This window comes from Lissotriton helveticus, chromosome 5_1, assembly GCF_964261635.1.
Source record: "Lissotriton helveticus chromosome 5_1, aLisHel1.1, whole genome shotgun sequence".
Classification (NCBI taxonomy): Eukaryota; Metazoa; Chordata; class Amphibia; order Caudata; family Salamandridae; genus Lissotriton; species Lissotriton helveticus.
In genome coordinates, this window is record NC_136065.1 from 1660033824 (window position 1) to 1660055417 (window position 21594).

The following is a 21594-nucleotide window of genomic DNA, read 5'->3' on the forward strand; positions in this document are numbered from 1 at the left end:
CTACATGAGGTGCTAGGGGACATAGCACCCAGGGATGTGTGTCAGATCGTGTTTTCACTTTTGTCTGCACCAAAACACGCAGTCTGTGATGGCAACACGGCATGAGTTTAGTGAGGTGTCCCTTAGGGTGGCACAATTCGAGCTGCAGCCCTTGGGGAACCCACTTCAGTACCTCAGGCCCCAGATTCCAGGATACCATTTACTAGGGATTTATGGGGGGTGCTAAAGTTATGGACAATTGGGGGAACAATGGTACAGTTTTGGGAAAGAGATCTGGCACTGGGGAGCTGGTTAGCAGGAACCCAGTGCACTTCTAATCGAAATCTCATTATGTACGAGGCAAAAAGTGGGGGTGACCATGTCAAAAAGGGGTACTTTCCTACAGTCCTTAATTCTCTATTAACCTTTCTCCTCACATTCTCTATCGCTGAAAGCTTGACAGCTTTCCACCAGACCCTCCTACGTATGAACTCTGTCCAGATAATGTGCCAACCCGACCACTGACTCTGAATCGCCCGCAAACCCTCCTTTATTGCCCTCAAAAAAGCAACCCCATTTTCAATAACTAAATCATTCTCACCCACGTGCAGCAAAAATGCCAGGCAGCTCCTACCTGTCATCAATCTATTCAAACATGGTAAAGGTTCCTTCCACTACATGCCCCCTCTTCCATGCCATCTCAATTGAAACTGATGAGGGGCAAATCCCAAATTAGACCCAAGTCTACTCTGCTTCACCGGCCTTTTGGCCCACTTAACAAACGAATGCCTCACAATCCATATATATACGATCCAACAACATGTGGGCTTGGAACCAAACCTGAAAAAGAATAAAAACACATCAGAGAAATGAAATGGCTTAGCAATCCCCTTCCCGCACATTAAGTTGAAAACAGTCAGATGCCCATCACCCCAGGCCCATGATGTCCGCCCTGCTCCATTCCCGCCTTCCTACCTCTATTGCCATGCCTATCCGAAATGAATGTGCCGAAAAACCCCTTGCATCAAACTTCCATCTGGATCAGCCCTTTCCCTAAGACACACAGTGGTTGGAAAGCTGGAAACCTAGCCCAACTAGCCCAACCTCGCCTGACGACCTCACCCACTTCACAGGGCAAAACTATCCACTGGATACCTCTGAAGTCAAACAGACCTACCTTGACCCCTCTGATCTGTTTTGAACTTGTGCAGCCATTCTTGCAAGCCCAACACATGTGTGCACTTCCACCCAAATAACACAATGCATCCCCTAACCTCCAATTGCACAGACACACGAAATGCCCCAAAAAACACTCACATCATCAGAGTTCTGAAGAAAACTTGTTTGTGTTCACTCGTGCATATCCCCGGTAAAGTGCTGATTACCCCAGATAATGAATCCAAAGTTAAAAGTCTTTTCCTGAGCCCTGCTCGTCCAGCCTCCCTGGCCCATCCCATCCCTCCAAAATCCTAGTTCCCAGCTCCCCTGCTGATGGAGTGTAGCCCCACAAAAGCTTTCACATTAATGTAAAGCCTGCTAGTGTAACTGCAATGGTTACTCTGGACTGTCTTTTCTAAATCTACCTCAAAATGAACTGGACATCATCTTCTATCTGAGCCCAATAATCCCCCCTCTTCTGCACCCTACTATCTACAAACTCATAGTTTTGGACGATTGTGGAAGGAACGTGGGTTCCTCACTTCTCATGGAACTAAAATTCAGCATGGTCAGTTGGTTAATGAGCTTCTTGAGTCACTTACTTTGCCGAGCTGCGATTGTGAAATGCAGTGCACATAAGAAGGTTACTGATGACGTTGGTCGCGGTAATGCCTTTGCTGATGAAGTTGCGAAAGAAACGGCAAGAGATGTGATGAGTCGAGTGTACGTTGCGGGCCCTGCAAGATGGATTGGTGACGTTGGAATGTGTGAAGATACAATAGAGAATGTGAAGTCTATTCAAGCTGAAGCTACAGAGAAAGAGTTGAGTGTGTGGAGAGAGAGTACGGGTAAATTAGACGCGAATGGTTGTTGGGTTGAGTTGTCAGAGCATCAGCGATGGTTGTTACCCGATGCGTACGTGCTTGCAGTGGTTACGATGGCGCATGGAATGGCTCATATCAGTGTGAAAGGGATCTGTAAGTTGCTGGCTCCAGTATGGCAAAATACTGGAATTCCTAAGTGTGCAGAGAATGTGGTCAGGAATTGTATGGTTTGCCTGAAGTACAATCCTGGCAAAGGAACTCCAACTCCAGCTGGTCATTTTGCCCCTCCGACGTATCCGTTTGAGGTTCTGCAGTTAGATTTCATTCACATGGAGAGATGCAACAACCTGAAATACGTACTAGTGGTTGTTTGTGCCTTCTAAAGATGGGTAGAAGCATATCCCCTAAAAGATAATACTGCCTTGTCCACAGCTAAAGCCCTTGTCAAAGAGTTTTTCCCTAGGTATGGTTTACCGAGAATGGTTTGGAGTGATAATGGGAGTGAATTTGTGGGTCAAGTGATGAAGAGAGTGTGTGAAGGGTTAGGAATCCGCCAAAAGTTCCACGCTGCAAATCACCCCCAATCAGCTGGTCTAGTGGAGTGCTATAATGGCACCCTAAAATTGAAGTTGGCCAAGATACAAGCGAGCTCTGGTCTTAAATGGCCTGATGCTTTGCCATTAGCACTCTTGTCGTGCATTCACGAGTGGGACTTAGTCCTTACGAAATAATTTTTGGTCGCCCGGCAAACATATGGGGAGTGCCGAGGCCGACGAAATTTAGCGAGATTGAACACCCTGTATTGCTTGACTATCTGTATGATTTGACGGCTAAATTGCGTGTCTTACACCAACAGGTTCATGATACATTGCCACAGGCTTCTGACGATCCAGGACATGCCATCGATCCCGGTTCCTGGGTGCTGATCAAGAACTTTCAGCGGACAAAGAACGACCAGCCCCGCTGGATTGGCCCCTATTTGGTACTCTTATCAATGCGATCTGCAGTGCGAGTGCAAGGAAAAAAGAACTGGATCCACGGCGTACATTGTAAGAGGGTTCCTTTGCCTCTGCCGTACGACCGGTGGGTCCAGGAGGGCATTCCTGATTCGGAAACTGAAACTGTGCCTCGTTTTCTGCCTTTTAGCGATGCACGTTTAATGGGGACAAGTTCTGAGCGTGAAAGCGACGATCTTCTGCAAGAAGCTGTGCCACCGTCAGTTCGATTGGACACTACCGAGCCTGAACTCTTATTCCGAGACCAGACATTACCTGGAAAAAGCAGTTATAATTTGAGATCAAGAATTATGGACAAATAAAAATAAAAAATCTTTTTTTTGCTATTTATGAAAGTTTAGCTCTCCCATCTGAGAAACTGTTTTGACCGATTTTTGTTTTTCGAGCTGCCATCCGGGCTCAGCTGTAGGGTCGCGGCGTCAAGTCTTTGGAGTGCAAGCCGAAGACACAAGGTCGACGGTTCTGGTTGGTCCTAGGGCGTTCCCTGGACTGACAGACGCATTCCTATAGCACAGAACACCCTACCTCCGCGAGCAGCACGGTTAGAGGATGGAGTTTTTCGAGATGGAGAGACCTGTTGAAGAAATGAATTTTAGAGCCAAAATATGTGAAATAATGAGTAGAAAATGTTTTTTAATATTATGCCTTTTCATGTTGCTTAGCTTAATGATGTTTTTAATGGGATATGTTATATTCTCTTTTCAAGTGACGTTTGCACCCACTACACAGCCCATACCTTCTTCTACTGTTTCTTCACATTCTTTTCATCCTCTGCCTGAACATGAGTCCATTAGGAGATTGGAATTCGTTAATAACTCTTTCGTTCAGCTTCTGCACCAACACCAATTAGTAGTGAACACGACTAACTGTTGGGTGTGTGGCCTTATGCCTCATACTACTGATAAAGGTATTCCTTATCTGGTCCTGCCATTCAGCTACAATGGTTCTGTGTGGGCATACAGAACGATGTTCATCTATGCTCGTGAAGTCCACCCCCTACGTTCTGTGAAAGATAATCCAAAGAATAGTGCTCTAGTTAAGGGAATAGTCAATATGATTAAGGGAGCTAGCTCCTATGAGACTATCCCGAAAGTTGAGACACTAGCGTATATTGGATGGAACGTGACTGGATATGGAGCGAGTCTGAGCGAGAACCAGCGAGCAAAAAGATCCTCTCCGATTTGGATTGTACCCCATCAGGGTCATCTATGTCTGCAAGGCGAAGGCAAGAATCCGAGAGCTCAGTTAGGGAAGAGTATCTGCACTGAGAAGTATGTTTTTGCGTCCCAGACTTCCCCATCGTTCCTGGCAGCTAAGGGTACCTATTTCATCTGTTATGATAGAGCATACACATGGTTGCCCCCTGATTTCTCGGGCACATGTTTTGTCTCGTTCCTGTTGCCTCCCACCTACACAGCTGCGGCAGATTACCACAAGACGAGAGTCGTTAGAGGTGTCTTCAGTAAGGAAGACACTGCAGGACAAGAATTAGGAGATTTCTTGAAGGGTTTTCTGCCGTTTTGGGGACCTATGGTGAACAGCAGGAACATACGGCAATTGACGAGAGTGGTTGAGTCCACCGTAGTTGAAACTGCCGGTGCCCTTAGTAACTTGACTGCTGAGCTCCAGTCGGATCGTCTTATGACCCTCCAGAACAGAGTTGCGTTAGATGTCATACTTGCAGATCGAGGTGGGGTATGTAAAGTGATCCAATCAAGTTGCTGTGTTTTCATTCCAGACAATGCTCCGACAGTGTACCAAGCCATTTCCAAGCTGCACAAAATCTCCGAGTCTATACATGTGGACGAAGGAGATTGGTCGCTGATGGGATGGTTCTGGGTACCGTTATCCACATGGGGATGGAAGATTCTGATGGTCATTGGGATGATCTTAGCCATCCTTTTCCTGTTCTGTCTTTGTGTACAGTGTGCTCCTGCTATATGTGGCCTCTGTGCTACATCGTGTGTAAGGAAGCCTGTATCAAGAGACGTGCTAAGTAATAGGATGATGCTACAGCAACATCTTGATGGTCTGATGAGTATAGACCTGGACTCAGACTGACATGGGTTTAGGTTATTGCCTATGTAAGGGCAAAAGGACGGTCTGAGGTACTGAGATTCCGAACCCATCTCATAAAAGTCGTCGTATCATGACGATTTTGGTAACAGCAGACCGAAAATGGCGAGTGTAAGATGTACGAGTATTTTCGTCATGTTCGAGTGACGAGATCACCATGAAATCAGGGATTCCGTTCTGAACCCTTGGGTTCCATTTTGTGTACGGCAGCCATTTTGTGGTTGCCCTCACATAGGCCGATGACAGTGGCCGAACGAGTCTTCAAGCACACGTACACTTTAGCTGACTTCTGAATGACCTGAGCGAGCGACCCTCTTGCCCGAAGCCAAAACTTGTTAGGCCAGTTCCTTTCCCAGTAGCTGATCAAGATTACGAAGTAAGGCACAGGGCACCATAAACCTTTTCATTGCACACAACTATGTCCTATCTTGCTCACACCTGTCTCTGCTCCTTTCTTTATGGTCCATTTACGATGGGGATGTGCCCGTTTTTATTATGGGTTCGATCGACCTGTCTGATGAAGAATGTTGGGTTTGGCCAATAATTGATTATGGGCTGGACAAACTGAGAAATGGGCTTGTCATCATGCTCTTGCTGTTTCTTTGTCGTGAAAATATGTGAGTGGCCAACTGTAAATAAGGAATGTTTGCCTGAAGCATAATATTTGTTATAAAAGGGGATGACTGGCTTTGTAAATTTGAGCAGTCTCTTGAGAACATACACCGTGTTGTACTTCTAGGATCTCTGTTACTGGCTGCAGCTAATAAAATTGATCTTTGACGTCACGAAGAAGTACCCCGTGTCTCTGTACTCTAAGACAGGTGGACCCGGAGACTAGGGCGTTTCCGCAGGCGCCGCTGGGTCTTAAATAACCCAGTTCTTCAAGGGTACCTCTGCGGCAGACTGGTACAGTAAGGGTAGCTCTGCCTGGCACAGTAAGGGTGCCTGAGCCAAGGACCTGGAGCCGCAGGAGGTTCTGGGAAAACGCGACGGCGCCCTGTTAGTCCTTCGGGCGGTCGGGGGACCTGAACCGACCGGGGGTGTGCCATACCGCTCTGCCCTGACAGGGGGGGCGGGAGTATAAGATAAGGATCTACAAGGTGCTGCACTGTCCGAGCGTCGACTCACTGTGCTGGCTGGCTCATTAGGCAGGCGGGACAGTGAGGGGCTGCCTGCCTTGGATCGCCCGTAAGATAACCCATCAAATGTCATACGCTTGTTGTATGAAAATAAACCTGCAGCAGTTCTCACCCAGAAACAATGTGTCCAGTGTAATTATTATATGGGCAAACTGTGTATGATGTTGGGTGGGAGCGGATGACGGTGTGGGTACTAGGCCATAATCTGTCACCCGCATTTTCATTCCCAAGGCCATGCCTACATGCACAATGCCCTTTGGGAATATATGCTGTAACCTATCCCTCACACAGAATTGGAGAAACCTGTGCATCCCCTTCAAAGTCTGCCCTGGCCATCAGTGGCATTCTCTTGAAAGAGTCCAAAAAAGTAGTGCCACCTTCTTAAACCCTTTTCTGTCCCTGCTGACAATCCAACGTGGTGATGTGGCAAGGGGAATCCTTACAGTGACATCCCCAACCTCCTACTGAATATTTTCCCTGCCCTCACCACTCTACAGGTGCCCCAACAGCACTTGAATTTCCTTAACCACAACTTTTGTTTTGCCAACATGGCATCCAACAACAATTGCATTGACAATATTCCCCCCACCCCACCGGTAGGCAGGCTTCCAGGGTCTTCAGATCCATTTCAATGTCTACGAATGACAGTACCATACTGAGTCCCTCTGTCTTCACATTGTCACTTTGTCTCAACAATTAAGCAGTCTTCCATTGCCACTGCCGCAATTTCAATGCCCAAGCATTACAGTGACATATTGGGTCCCACTGTCTTCTCATTGTCACTTTTGTCTCTCTGTTAAGCAGGCTTCCATTGGCACTGAGTCAATTCAGTGCCCAAGCATCACAGCACCGTACTCGATCCCACTGTCTTCTCATCAATAATTTTTTGTCTCCACCGGTAAGCAGGCTTACATTGCCACCAAATGAATTAACATTACCAAGAATGACATTACCATACTGGGTCACCACTGTCTTCACTATTGCACTCCTGGGTCCCCCATGAGCTTCTGGAAACTCACCAGCATCCCTGCCAGAGAAATAAAAAAGATAGTGCGTCACGTTCCATAAACCCCATGTGATTCCCTCTCACAAAAGCCTGGTGTCTTCCTTCTGTCCCTGGAGTGCTAACTGCAATTAAGCCAGTCTACCTAAGTTGGCTACGAGCTTCTGCCCCTAAACCCGGAAACATTACTAAACTGCTGACTACCTCTGGATCCCTGCTGCTGCTGCTGCCAATATCCTGACGAATTGCTGGACTGCCCTCCCGCTCTGCAGCAAATTAAAAGGGGATGTTTGCGGGCACATGTTGAACATTCATGCCGGAAATTTGCAATATTCCCTGGTGCAAGCTCCTTTGTTAAAATCCCAGCTTGCACCTGTGTACCCAGCCTGTCCTGCTGCTATCACCCCTCCCGCGTAGGGCACCTTTGAAAGGACTGATAAACAATAGGTAACACACTGGTCTACTTTGTCATGTTCTGCGGCATCGGGGGTGAGCGGCTATCGGAAGAAACGGGCCGCCGGCAGGAAAGACTACATTTCCCTGCATGCCGTGCATACGTCAAGCAACAACGTGAGATGCGCGCGCAGCCCGGGAAATAAAGGGCGGATGCAAGCGGCGGTGAAACGCCGATAATTCGTTACTGTGGAGGCGTTTTGGTACAGGATCAGTTGGCGGTAGGATCTCTGACTTGTTTCCCAAGTCCTACTAGTCCGTGAGTAACTGTCCCCTTGTGGGTGTGAGGCGTTGGTTCCACCGATCCCAACAGCACACCCAGTCTGCTGCTTTCGTTTTGGTGGGTTCTCTCGGCTGAGAGAATCACGAGTATCTCTGACTATCAGTAGAGATACCTCAGGGTTGGTTTGAGCAACCGGGGCCACAGGGACAGAGACCCTTGAGGGTGTGTGGCCAAACACTACTAAACTACTTGGTTCTATGTTGTATATATCTGGTACTTTGTTACAAAGATAAGTGGAGTGTGCGATAGGACTCATACTGGTTAGAGTAAACACTGAGCCTCGCAATCCAACTGAACGGAGCCTGGGCACTCAGAAGTATTGTGTGTCCAAACTGACACGGGGAAGTGCATCCATTGTGTGAAGTAGTCATAAGGTGCAAACACGAAGGAACTTTCCCTCCTGCATCATCTGTGTGGATTCCTTTGACATGCAGGGTTCATTATGATTTCCTTATCTCGTTTATTTCAGGAGACATGAGGGGTATTAAAGTATTGGAACTGTGAAGTACCCATACAATGGGATATGATACCTAATATCCTGTTAAGCTGTAACAAAAACAGTTTGAATGTTACTTGTCCTACCTTTACAGGGAGGGATGCTGGGACATTCATAGACCATATTCTGTTCTCCAGCACAGGAGACTTCATAAACCTGTGTATCAGAGAGGAAAGTCTAAGTGACCACAACAGCATCTGCGTTACCCTTCCGGGACGAGGTGCTACACTAGCGACTGGAGAAACTTGTTCCACTGATTTAGTACCCATTAGACCAAATGGTCTGAGGATCAGATGGTCTGGAACAAACTCTATGGCCAAACAGAGGGAGGTCATAATTAGTTGTAAAACGGAAATTAGTTACTGTTTAAAAAATGTTATTAACCCTGACTTCCTATTGTCACAATTTATCAATATTAACACCATTATAGAAGGTATTTTTACCAAGACATCCCCATCTAATAGAGCTATAAAGCGGGGATGGTTTGATAAAGCCTGCACAATCGCCCTAAAGGAATTGAAGAAGGTACTATGCATCAAACCCCGAGACAGTAATGGAATAAAACAATTAAGGGTCAACTACAAAATGGCAATTTTTAATAGGTAAAAGGTTTTACAAAGTGAAGCTTGGGATACGCTAAAGGAAGCAGCTGAGACCAAAAACTGTAAACTTTATTGGGAAACAATTAACAGCCCCTTTCTAAATACTGATGGTATCCCGGAAATAACTTCCTACGTTGCATGCAATGACTGGATCACTCATTTTACTAGTATTTTTAACCCAGAGGGGACACCCCTAGTTGTATCAGCTAGTGAGGCTTCATCCTGGATACCTCTACCCCTGGGAATAACCCTGGAGGAGGGTCATGATGGGCTCTCCAAAAGCAAGGGGGGGGAGGCCCCGGGCCCAGATGGGGTCCCCATTGATCTATTAAAAGCAGAACCGAATTTGTGGGCTCCTATTTTGGTGAGGACTTTTAACTGTGCGGCAGAAGGTAACATCCCTCCCTCCTGGGGCCAATCAGTTATTATTCCCCTATTCAAAAAAGGTAGCAAATCTGAGGCTTCCAATTATCGTCCTATTTCTTTGCTGGACGCCTCAGTAAAGGTCATGGACCTATAGATTATAGTGTTAGATCAAATCCAGAATGAATCAATGTTCAAATCAAAAAGCAACAATAATCAGTCTGCTATCTGTAACTCAAAGACTATATTATCTTTGAAAAGAACCTTACACCACGGTTAAAGAAAATATATTCCTGTTTAATATTTCTCTGTATTCATTTTTTACATTATTTTTGTCGATAAAAACGTAGGTTGCCCCAAGACAGGAGCGTGCAAAAGAAAAGATGTGATCCAGAAAGTGAAAACAAGTGAAGAGGAGAAAGGAATTACACAGTAGTGATTAAGAAATGGTTTGCATAATTTTACAATCAATACTGGACACAAAGTTCACCGTATTGAACACCTGGCCAACAACGTTGTTCATATAATTGTGATCAGCACCATTTGTAGTACATAAACATAGATGTTCTCAGTCTTGCACTGTCTACAATATTGGCAAATGAATGGTCCTAGGTGTATATATTGAAAATGTCGACGTTTCGACTCGATTTATTCCCAACCGGTGATTTGGACCTGGGGATGGCGAGTCTTCATCAGGACAAGGGGTAAACGAGGCAACCAAGGGATATTAAATAACCCTAAAAAAGAGAGGAATTGTGGAATTACTTTCCGTGGTGAAAAAAATTTTTTTTTAAAGCCTGTCCCCCACATGGGGTTTGGCAGTTTCTCTTACCCTTCGTGATAGAGAAAACGATGTAGGGTGATCAGAATTTACCACATCTCAAATGGAGTCCTATAGAGACAAAATGGAATCCAGAATGTATCTAGATAAATTGATGTACAAATTCGCCGATAGTAACAATTGTTACAGATTTAAGGTTTTACCTTCGATTCATATCTTGGTCCATGTCCGATTGACACTAATTCATATTTGACATGGTGGGCGGTACCTAAAATTAATTAGAGTAGCATAAGTATACCCTGCATATACTGGCTCATAGTTACTACTGTGTTTCCCTACAGGGCGGTGTCAATTACCTTATTGCTGTCAAAATCAATGCCCCCAAGTCGGTAATTTTGTGAACTTCCACTCCGGAATTCAACGAACACTATAAAAATGACAATAATTCGTCATTATTATATGTCACTAGGAACACTCTATGGGATTGTTTACAAGATTCAATCAAGTGAACTTCCAAAAATTTTTTATTAAGAGGCTTACCTGGATTAAAATATAATGTTTTTCAAATAATTATAGGCAGTAGTACTCCAATTCAATTTGGAAAAGGCTGTATTGAGGGAGACACAAGATCAAAGATTCAGGTCTCACTCGGGATATTAACGTGGTTGTGTGTAAAGTTAACACTTTTTTGGAAGCGTCCACACCTACCCGCTATATTGAAGATATCGGCGTATACATCCGAGCCTCACGGTGCTCCCGGATGTCCAGGCATGTTAATGTAAAAGATGCTCCTACTCGACTTCAGAAAGCTGTATGAAAACACATACAAGGAGCTTGTTTAGATTATCACTCGGGACGTGGACTAGGTGGAACAAGAGTCGAGCAATAGTGTTCAAATGGTCTCCACCTACCCGCTCTGCCTTACGAAAAAAATCGTCTGCATCCGAGCCTCACGGTGCTGCAGGATGCCGTCGGTAAGACGCGAAAGTCCTTCCGCGTTGGTAAATACCCAGATTGCACCACACAGTCTGTATAGAAAGAGGACTTACTTTGTTTGTACTTGGAGTATATTGCCTCGTTCAAAAGAATATACTTCTTATATGGGTAAAACTTTCTATTTTTTTATTATTATTTTGACTATGCTAATCACCTCGTGTTTTGAAAAACGGCGAAATCAAAAAAAACATAATTAGGAAAGAATTCCTATTGGAAAAACGGGGTGCGGTATTCACATTGGACCGACACTATAGATTGTTTTTTGCGGTGGATAGAATCAAAATTTATCAAGGGCAACAATTAAACAGTACTCAATACATCTTGAGGAATGGAAATGATTCAATTGCACACTGCTTGATAGAAATAAAATTAAATAATTAAAAAAGGGGACCAAAAGATGGAATGTGGACCCCTGAGAGCTCTAAGGTGCCACAAAATCAGTAAACACATAGAATAAACACAATGGGCAGATACATCAATACCATCTAGGTAATACATTGGTTACATTAGTGAATGGCAACACAATCACAAACATTGATGCATTTTCATACCTTATGCAACTCCTTAAGTACAAATATTCACTCCCCATGCGACAATTGTAAGAGTCTCTCATAGTTACATCATGTGTCATTTAAAGATATTATGGAAAGCATGGTACAATCTACTGAAATAGATCACATGGTGCGATCCAATGCAGAAACATTTGACGTTTCAGGATATTGCAAAACTTATTGCCACCCACTGGTATGAATTCATATTCCCAACAGTGCCACTTGTTTGTTCATTTCCTCTAATTCATTCAACCCCTTATTGACAGTATTGAGAGTGTGTATTCATTTACACTCTCTTCTGTTTAGGATGTTATGTAGGTCACCTCCTCTGGGGTTTGCTGTAATTTTTTCAATAACCCACCACCGTAGGTTATTCTCATGGTGGTCAAATCTACTAAAGTGATCAACCAAAGGTGCACCCTGTACTTTGCACCTTATGCGGCTCATGTGTTGCAGGATCCGACATTTTATTTTTTGTGTGGTCTGACCCACATACAAAAAACCGCACGGACATGCAACCGCATAGACTACCCAAGATGTGTTACAGTTTGTGTGGTGGGTGAGCTTATAAGTTCGCTCATTGTGATCGAACTTATCGCACTCTAGTGTGAGGGGACAAGCCTTACAACTCCCACACTTTCTGTGGCCTTCTACCGGTGGTGCACCCCAGATAGTCGGTTGACTTGAAGGTAGTTTTGGTGGTAAGAGTGCTTTCACCAGGTGGTCCCGGATGTTTTTTTCCTTTACGGAATGCATGTAAAGGTGGCGGCATACCACCCAGTTCACCACTGATTAAATGCCAGTGGCGATTTATACATTTTTTGATATTGTTACTTTTTGTATTAAAAGTCGTGACGCAAACTAGCCTGTCTTCTTTGGGTTTTTTAATGGTATGAAGTAAATGCTCTCGGTGGTTATGCCAGGCCCGTTTTTTAGCTTTTTTAAGAAGCCTGATGGGATACCCGCGCTCACTCAGTCTCGTTGTCAGGGCGGCGGACTCCTCTAGGTAATCGTCCTTTTTGAAACAATTTCGACGCAACCTCGGGAATTGCCCAAAGGGCAAACTATCCCTGAGGTTGCGTGGATGGTGACTCGTATACCTGAGGAGAGTATTACGCTCACTGATTTTCTATGCAAGGTGGTATACAGTTTTCCATCTGCAGTTTTTATTTTTAAGTCTAGAAAGTTAATAGACATTGAATCACATTCCAAAGTGAATTGGATATTGTTGGAGCAAGTGTTAATCCAATTATGGAAATCCCTAAGGTCAGAATCACCACCGTGCCAGATCAACAGAACGTCATCAATATACCTTACCCACAATAAAATATTATTGAGGTAAGGATTATATTGATTTTGGACAAATCTGCTTTCATATTCACTCATATAGATGATGGCAAGATTTGGAGCAAAGCTAGCCCCCATTGCTACTCCACTTGTTTGTATATAGTATTCATTTTGGAAAACAAAAAAGTTTTTAGTCATTGCGATTTCCAAAAGTTTAACAATGAAGTCGGTCGGTACTCTGTGGGGGGCAGATCTCATATTAAGGGCACGCTCTACACAGGACAATGCCTCATTTTGAGGGATGTTTGTATATAAGGATGCGATATCCATCGCAGCCAATATACACGTGTTGTAGTCATAGTTAAAGCCTTCCACCAATTGAATGGTATGTGAGGTGTCCCGTACATATGTTGGGGTGGCCGTGGCTAAGGGCTTCAGAAACACATCGATATATTTACACAACGGCTCCAAAAGGGACCCACACCCTGATATTATGGGTCTTCCCGGGGGGTCTTCTAACCTTTTGTGCACCTTGGGGAGCGTATATATAGTCGGTGTTCTGGGGTTCTTGTTATTTAGAAACTTGTATTCATGTTTATTAATGATCCCTAGTTCCAATGCTCCTTTTGTTAATTTTTGAATGGAGTCGCTAATGGTTTTGGTTGGATCCTTCCTCAAACGAACATAATTTCCTGGTACGCCCAACTGTGTGTAGATTTCAGATTTGTAACTCTCTAAGTTCTGTACAACAATAGCCCCGCCTTTATCGGCGGGCTTTATAACGATGTTGCTGTTGTTTTTTAGTGTTTGTAATGCAGTCTGCTCGTCCCTGCTTATATTGTACGGAACGTACTGTCTTGTAATTAAGGTCTCATTGATGTCCCTTAACACTACTTGTTCGTAGGTCAATATCTTGTTATCAATCAAGTGTGTAGGGGGATTAAACTTTGATGGTGGTCGTAATCCGCTACCTGAGAATGTAGGATTAAGTGGAATTTTTGGAAAGTAATGCCTGAGGCGAATCTTTCGAAAAAATTGTTGCAATTCAACTCTAAGGTTGAAATCATTAGGCATATTAGTTGGGACAAAGGACAGTCCCTTAGATAGGACTTGTTGTTCAATAGGGGATAATTGGTAATCAGATATATTGATTATAGGATTGTCCGGTTCATTGTTCACCACTTGTATTGTTGCCTTCTCGTATTGATTTCCCCGTGGGAGTTCTGTTGGAAATGGGTTTGTTTTCTCCCCCGTCCCGTTCCCCTGTTCCACGGACGGGATCTCGAGCCCCTGGGCCTCCCCCAGGGGCGACCTCTTGTAGACGAACCCCACCATTGATCTTCCTCTAAAAAAGGCTGTTGTTCAGGGTAGTTTTGATTGTGTGGGGGGTCAGTGGCTGAACCGGTACTAGTACTGGGACGTTCAGAGTCACTGTCTGAACCACTGCCTCCCGATGAACCAGAGAAAGTATTATACCTCCTATAACCACCTCTTCCCCTACTGGACCAACCTCCCCGTTGGTCTTTTTCAAAATATCCCTCCTGGAGGTAGGGGTACGTGGTCTTTTTATCGTAGGCTTTTATGTCTTTTGTGACTTTTTCCAACTTAGTGCTTTGTGTGTATATTTCGAAGTCCTTGATTGTTTTTTCTAGCCTTTCTAGGGCTTCTTTGGCATTCACTAAGGCCTTGTCATCAATGATCTCTCTACGTAAATCTGCAATTTCCCTTGTTAGTCGCTCGACTTCTTCAACAGCAGTCTCTATGCCCAAAACCATCCAATGTCTGGAACACGTGTTGGACACAAAGCTGAAGTTCTCCTTAAATTTCGGACTTTCCAGGAAAATTGCAGGTTCGTTTTTTACTTGGAGACCAATGGGTATTACGTTCGCTCGTAGATATTTGGCCAATGTGTGGCCATGCAGTCTAGTTCTTATCAACTTTTTTTCTAGTCTCTCTAACTTTGAGCTTTTTTCATTAAGAGACAAGTCACCAGAGACTGTACTGCCAGCTATGAGAGTCCCCCCTCCCTCTTCTTCTAAGAGTTTATTGATATAGTCTTCACTATATGTGAGGGTTTCTTTCTCAGACATAGTCTGGTAAGTGTATTAGACTGATAAGAAGATTTTTCAGTAACAAGTTGTAACACATTTAACAAAAAACTTTAAGACAAAACATTTAGACAGAACCAACCCTCGCAGTCATGCTGCACAAAGGTAACCATTACATGAATGGGGTGGCCCATAAGGTAAGGACCTGGACAAATGTAATTATAAACAAACAGTGGTCCTAGACCTATAGATTATAGTGTTAGATCAAATCCAGAATGAATCAATGTTCAAATCAAAAACAACAATAATCAGTCTGTGAATTATTGTCATTTTTATAGTGTTTGTTGAATTCCGGAGTGGAAGTTCACAAAATTACCGGCTTGGGGGCATTGATTTTGACAGCAATAAGGTAATTGACACCGCCCTGTAGGGTAACACAGTAGTAACTATGAGCCAGTATATGCAGGGTATACTTATGCTACTCTAATTAATTTTAGGTACCCCCCACCATGTCAAATATGAATTAGTGTCAATCGGACATGGACCAAGATATGAATCGAAGGTAAAACCTTAAATCTGTAACAATTGTTACTATCAGCGAATTTGTACATCAATTTATCTAGATACATTCTGGATTCCGTTTTGTCTCTATAGGACTCTATTTGAGATGTGGTAAATTCTGATCACCCTACATCGTTTTCTCTATCACGAAGGGTAAGAGAAACTGCCAAACCCCATGTGGGGGACAGGCTTTAAAAAAAAAATTTTTTTCACCACGGAAAGTAATTCCACAATTCCTCTCTTTTTTAGGGTTATTTAATATCCCTTGGTTGCCTCGTTTACCCCTTGTCCTGATGAAGACTCGCCATCCCCAGGTCCAAATCACCGGTTGGGAATAAGTCGAGTCGAAACGTCGACATTTTCAATATATACACCTAGGACCATTCATTTGCCAATATTGTAGACAGTGCAAGACTGAGAACATCTATGTTTATGTACTACAAATGGTGCTGATCACAATTATATGAACAACGTTGTTGGCCAGGTGTTCAATACGGTGAACTTTGTGTCCAGTATTGATTGTAAAATTATGCAAACCATTTCTTAATCACTACTGTGTAATTCCTTTCTCCTCTTCACTTGTTTTCACTTTCTGGATCACATCTTTTCTTTTGCACGCTCCTGTCTTGGGGCAACCTACGTTTTTATCGACAAAAATAATGTAAAAAATGAATACAGAGAAATATTAAACAGGAATATATTTTCTTTAACCGTGGTGTAAGGTTCTTTTCAAAGATAATATAGTCTTTGAGTTACAGATAGCAGACTGATTATTGTTGCTTTTTGATTTGAACATTGATTCATTCTGGATTTGATCTAACACTATAATCATAGGTCTAGGACCACTGTTTGTTTATAATTACATTTGTCCAGGTCCTTACCTTATGGGCCACCCCATTCATGTAATGGTTTCAGTAAAGGTCATGAGCAGAATTCTGCTCAAAAGGCTAGAAACCTGGGCAACAGACTCGAATATTTTTACAAAAGTGCAATATGGCTTCAGGAAAGGCATGGGCACTCTGGAGCAATGCGTAAATTTGGACCTCATTTTTTAATAAATATACTGTAGCTAAAAAGGGCAATCTTTTTTTATGTTTTGCTGACCTGAGCAGCGCGTTTGATTTAGTTGATCACGCCATTCTTTGGGAGGTTTTGTTAGAGTCAGGGGCACCGAAGGTAATTGTCCATTTTCTGGCCAGGCTTTACGAGAAACTTTCCTGTAAGGTTCGTTATGGTACCCTAGGCGAATGTACACCGTTCCTCAAAGTTTCAAGGGGAATTCGCCAGGGATGCGTATTGGCCCCTCTTTTATTTTCCCTTTTCATTAATTGTATTGATCGTAACCTGGCCGATATCCCAGCAGATGCTCCCCTGATAGGAGGTAAACCTGTCCCAATCTTACTATATGCGGATGACGCTGTTCTCTTATCCCGCACTCAGCTTGGGTTACAGCGACTAATTGATAGTTTTATGCTGTTTATTCAAAACAGGAGGCTCCGTGTGAATAAATCCAAGACCTATGTAATGTTGTGCGGGCAGGCTGTAAATAAACTGAAGCATAACTTTTTTTTGGATAGCAATAAGATGACACACGTTAAATCTTTTTGTTACTTGGGAATTACTTACACTAATGACGGGTCATGGACATCCGAGTTCGACAACATCAGACTGAAAATGTTGCGGTCTACCAGTAGTATATTCCGATTTGCATCCAAGCTTGGATCGAGAAGTATCCCAGATATGATCAATATATATAACACCCGTTGTGTTTCTTCTGCATTGTATGGGGCGGGCGTGTGGGGTCATACTGAAGGCCCTTCGCTCCAAAAAGACGAAAACAAGTTTTTAAAGAGACTGTTATGTGTCCCTCCTTCTGCCTCTGTACAACTAATTCACGATGAGGTAGGGATCGAGTTTATCTCTGACTTAGCAGCCGTTCGGCCACTCTTATTGTGGCGCTCTATTTGGGCTAAACCAGAGACCCGATTCACTCAAGAGATTATCCTTGATTGTATAGGATTGGATTACTCATTACGCATACAGTGGTTGAAATACATTAATTTCTGGTACAAAACCTTATTTGAAATTGATGTTCTCCTTGACCCCGAATTGGCAGTTGCAATCCCCAAAAAAGAAATGAAACAAACATTTTTAAACTTTAAAAAGAATGAGCGAGATAAGGTGCATGGCAAGTTAGCCACCGTGAAGTTCTACAAGGAACTGCACTTAACCCCGGGGCTTCAAACCTACCTTGCGAACGTGTCCCGTCCCTCCCATCAATTTGTGCTAACCCGAGTTAGACTGGGTATTGTACACCACCTTGTTGCATTCCCAAACCAGAAAATAAGATCTGAAACTCCCTGCCCGTGCGACATTTCACGACAGAGCTGCTGTCATTTTCTACTTTTTTGTAAATTTTATCACTTTTTAAGGGTAAAGTATCTAGAACCCATCTTTTTAAAATATAATATCCGATCTTCAAAGAGCGCTCTAGTACTATTATCTTCCCTAGAGAACGTGGATATTTGTTTCTTTGCTGCTACTTTTATTTTAAAATGTACAGCTGCCAGGAAGAGCATAGTGCAGCTATAACTTTATATATTTCTGCCTGTACATTAATGTCCTTGTTTATGCTGTATTATGCCCATAGTATGTAAACGTATGGTCCTTTTTACATATATCAAATTATCATTCCCGTGTTTGCCCGAGCCATATTTGATTTTTTGTTTTAAAATGTACAGCTGCCAGGAAACCACTTGGTGTGATAAATATATGTATTCCTGTCCGTACATACATGACCTCTCTTATAGCTTTTTAGCTACGTTTTATATATATCTTTTTTTTTAAATTATATTGTTGTCCAGTGTATGTCAGTATATGTTCCCTTGTATTACTCCTGAGTATATTTTGAGTCATTTTTAGAATTATTATATATGCAATTAATTGTTTTTAGTTGTTTTGCTTGTATGATTTGTATTTCTCAAATCGAATAAAAGCTTATGACTTGATACCTAATATCTGGTATGTGTATTACAAATCCACAAACGTTATTCTAATAATTGGTATTACCTATCAGAGGGCATTGAGTGTGTATTGTTTTGTTTTCACAGCTGGGTACAGTTCCTAATACCTCCTCAAACATCTGTCTCCATTGGATTTGGTCTTTTGTATTTTCCTTTACAGGTATAGCCACATCACATTTTGGGTGTTTCTGTTATGGGATGGAAAGAAGGTGACCATACTAGGTTAAGGGAGATAGGGTATCTAAATCCCTGTTCTTTGTCGTTACAGATCTCCCTCCCCACTGTCCCCTTCCTTTCCCTCGCCCCGCTGGACTATCTTGGTTGTCTGTATCTTTGTATTTGGACTCTGGGGTAGTCCAAAGGGGACGGGTATTGGACTCTCAGCACAGCCCCGAAGAAGCCGGAAAGCGGAGCCTGATAGAATTATGGGCCCAAGAATTTTGCCTCTTCTTGGCTGTGCGGAGAGCCTACCATGACTACTTTAGAGGATGTCATGGCTGCTTTGGCCTTAGTCCAGGTAGAGCTGGCGGCTTCCAATAGAGAGGTAGCTGCCTCGAGGGCTGAGAATGCACAATTACGAGCCAGGGTGGATAGATTGCCCTCTACTACTGCATCTACGGGGGCAGCGGGTGGCTCATCCCCTGCTACCTCCGTGGTGGTGGAAATGCCTGCACAAATCCCTCTAGCTCCACCTGAACGTTTCTATGGGGATAACAAAAAGGTACAAGTATTCATGACGCAGGTCCAGTTGCACTTTATGTGTAAGCCCAAGATGTTTGCTACACACCAAGCAAGGGTTGCTTTCCTTATTTCTTATCTAGGGGGGGAAGCAGCACAATGGGCGGTTCCAATAGTTAGATGGGATGACCCACTCTTATATCACTGGGACAATTTCCGGGAGGAATTCGAAAAAACATTTGATAGGAGAGCCGAAACCTTTACGGCAGACAGGGAGTTGTTGAAACTCAAACAGGGAGATGCCGATCTGGTTACCTATCTAAACAATTTCAGACGACTAGTGGCCGAAACGGATTGGCCCGAAGCCAAGAGAACAGCCTTATTCTATCAAGGCCTTAGTGAAGAAATGAAAGACGTCCTGGCCCACATCGACCCACAACCCCGTACATGCTCCGCCCTAATAGATCTCGCCCTGCGCTTGGACCATCGTATGAAGGAACGGAAAGGGGAGCATAAGAAGAAAGAACGAGCGGTTTTGCCTTATGAACAGACGAATAGCGGAGACAAAACGGCTACATCCACAGAACCTATGGATATTGGAGCGGTGCGAGCCTCTTTAACCGCCAGCGAAAGGGAACATAGGCGCAAACAAGGACTGTGCTTATATTGTGGGAAAAAAGGACACTACCTACGTGAATGCCCGGTGAAACCAAAAGGTAACCGGTTTCGGGGTGGACAAAACCTGGCAGGAATCACAGACAAGGAGACGGAAAACTCCACTGCTTGATGGTAGATGAAGGGAGACCCTCAAGCACACATATCATCCCTTCCTTCACCCCGAAAACAGTAGACGAGAGGAATCACCTCTTTTTGGACATGACCATGTTGATTGATGAGGTGAAGCAAGACATTCAAGTGATGGTTGATTCGGGGGCTACCGGATGTTTCATGGATATTGCCGAAGCCCGCCGGTTGGGAGTGCAACTGGTCCCCAAAGAAAGTCCCGAAACGGTTTACGCAGTCGATGGGAACGAACTGCAAGCAGGACCCATAAAATACCATACGCTGGAGTATGAGGTTACTCATAATCACACCCACCATGAACACCTGGCGTTTAACATCATAGAGGCCCCACAATATGGGATCATATTAGGACTTCCATGGTTACAAAAACACGATCCTGAGATAAGATGGACCACGAAGACCATCCAGTTTCTTTCTCCCTATTGCCTAGAACACTGTCTCTCGAGGGTCTGGAGCCCGGCACAAACATTAGCATCTCTGCAAACGATTGCCACGGCAGCGGAAAAAGAGGTGTCCCTTCCCTTGTGTTACGCTGAGTATGGAGCGGTTTTCAGTGATAAGGAGGCTGAGGTACTTCCACCACATCGCTCGTATGACTGCCGCATCGACCTCATCCCTGGCTCTGAAATCCCCAACGGGAGAATATATGCGCTTACCCTACCCGAAAACGATACGTTGCGAGCCTATCTGGATAAGTATCTGGCTCTTGGATATATAAGACCGTCCCGATCCCCTGCAGCGTCTCCGTTGTTTTTCATACCGAAGGCTAATGGTGAAAAAAGGTGCTGCATCGACTACAGAGCGTTGAACTCCATCACCGTGAAAAATCAATATCCGCTGCCCTTAATTCCTGTGTTGCTGGAACAGGTCCGTGCAGCGCGCATATACACTAAGCTGGATTTGCGTGGTGCATATCACCTTGTTCGCATTAGACGGGGTGATGAGTGGAAGACGGCATTTAAGACGCGGTACTGGCTCTATGAGTATTTGGTCATGCCCTTTGGGCTCTGTAATGCCCCGGCCGCTTTTCAATTCTTCCTTAATGAAGTGCTTTGCGAATATCTGGATCATCATGTAGTTGTTTATATTGACGACATTCTCATATATTCGAATTCGACCAAGGAACACGTGACACATGTGAAATCCGTGTTGCAAGCGCTACTGAAACACCATCTATTCTGTAAAATCACCAAGAGTGAATTCCACGTGACGACGGTGGAATTTCTCGGGGTAATGCTTACTCCATCGGGGCAGGTGATGGCTGAGAGAAAGGTGCAGGCTATTGTGGGGTGGCCTCGTCCAAACAACATCAAAGACATCCAGAGCCTGTTGGGGTTTGCCAAATTTTATAGACGGTTTATATCCGGATTCTCTGGAATGGTTTCACCACTCACTCGGCTCACGAAAAAGAACGTATGGTTTGTGTGGGATAAAGAAGCTCAAACCGCTTTTGACAAGCTAAAGACCGCTTTC